The following is a 1,794-nucleotide window of genomic DNA, read 5'->3' as shown; positions in this document are numbered from 1 at the left end:
GGTGCTGCAGGTGGTGGAGGGGCAGGTGCGGCGGTGCCATTGGTGGGTTAGGGGTGGGTGAGGGGGAGGCCGCGGATGGAGGAGGGTGTCTGCAGATGCTGCGGGTGGAGGGGGGCAGGTGTGGGGGGAGACATATAAGAGGGGTGAATGGTGGAGGGGGCCTGGAGGTGCTGTGGGTGGTGAAGGGGCGGAGGAGTGGGAGCCGCGGGTGGTGTAGGGGGTCTGGAGGCACTGCATGTGGGGGAGGGGTGGAGTGCCGCATGTGGTGTGGTGCATTGGGGAGAGGTCTGGAGGCGCTGCGGGTACTGTACATGCCATAAAAGGTAGTTGGAGGGTATGCAGTAACAGGGCCAGGACAGGGGTGACAGGGTCAGAACAGGGTTGACGGGGCCAGGACAGGGGTGACAGGGTCAGAACAGGGGTGACGGTGCCAGGACAGGGGTGACGGGGCCAGGACAGGGGCGACGGGGCCAGGACAGAAATGACAGGGACAGGATAGGGGTGACAGGGCCAGGGTAGGGGTGGCAGGACCAGGACAGGGGTGACGGGGCCAGTATAGGGTTGACAGGGCAAGCACAGGGGTGACAGGGCCAGGATAGAGGTAACAGGGCCAGCATAAGGGTGACAGGGCCAGGATAAGGGTGAAAGGGCCAGGATAAGGGTGAAAGGGCCAGGATAAGGGTGGCAGGGCTAGGCCAGGGGTGACAGGGACATGACAGAACACAGGGCACGGGAGAGATTGGTATTAGGGACAAAACAGTGGTGACAGACAGATGTGTCTTACCGGAGTCACTGCTGCTGGCTGCTGCTGTTCCACTCCAACCTGTTGGGATCTGCTGCTGCTGGAGACTTGGCATGGCTGACTCTCTCAGGCTGGAGTCCTGCTTTCTCTGCCAGTCCGCATCCCCCCCCCCTCCTCAGTCACACACCGCAGACCTCGCGCAGCTGCCGGGCACTGTGGTAAGGTGAGACTGGAAATGACTGGTTAGCCCCCAGGAGATGCTGCGGCTGGAGGGAGGAGGGGGTCATAGCATGCACGTGGCGCGGACCTCGCGGCTGCCGGGCACTGTGGTAAGGGGTGACTGGGAGTGACTGGTTAGCTCCCAGGAGACGCTGCGGCTGGAGGGAGGAGTGGGTCGGAGCCTGCAAGCAGCTCGGATTTCTGCAGCGCTACCCGCCAGCTAAAGTGTGTGAATGAGCTGGGCGCACCTCACTGCGGGTGGCAGCGCTGCAGCTAGCGGTGGGGTTGCCGGGGCTGGAGATAACAGAGGCAGTATGGAACCTGCACAGCGGCAGGTGCCCCACAAAACTGCAGCTAAGAAGCGTGTAGTGTGCCAGAAAGTGACGCTCCTCCGCGCCAGAGAGACCCTGCTGAGTATGCCGATGTGGGGGGTCAAGCACACAGTGAGCCGGTGCCCATCTGTCTGTATGACATACCCCTCACACACCCCCATACCTCCCAAATGTCCCGATTTTCGCGGGACAGTCCCATTTTTTGGGGTCTGTCCCGCTGTCCCACCCGCGGGTCGCAGTGTCCCGCGGTGGGGGGGGGGGGCAGTTGGAAAGCTCCTGTACTCGCTGTTCTGCTTAGCAGAGCAGCGGTGAATAGTGGAGACAGAGGGAGAGGGGGCATCAGGGGGTACGGATTAAGGGGGTGTTCCAGCAGCAGAGCCGGATTAAGGGGGGGGGCAGGGGGTACGTACCGTTGGCCCCACAGTTTTAGGGGCTGGAGTAGCTCTGTCCCAGCTCAGAAGCTCCCCCCCCCCCCCCCCCTGTCCTGCCAGCAACAACGGC

Source organism: Pseudophryne corroboree, chromosome 5, assembly GCF_028390025.1.
Source record: "Pseudophryne corroboree isolate aPseCor3 chromosome 5, aPseCor3.hap2, whole genome shotgun sequence".
NCBI lineage: Eukaryota > Metazoa > Chordata > Amphibia > Anura > Myobatrachidae > Pseudophryne > Pseudophryne corroboree.
Note: the sequence above shows the minus strand (reverse complement) of the source record.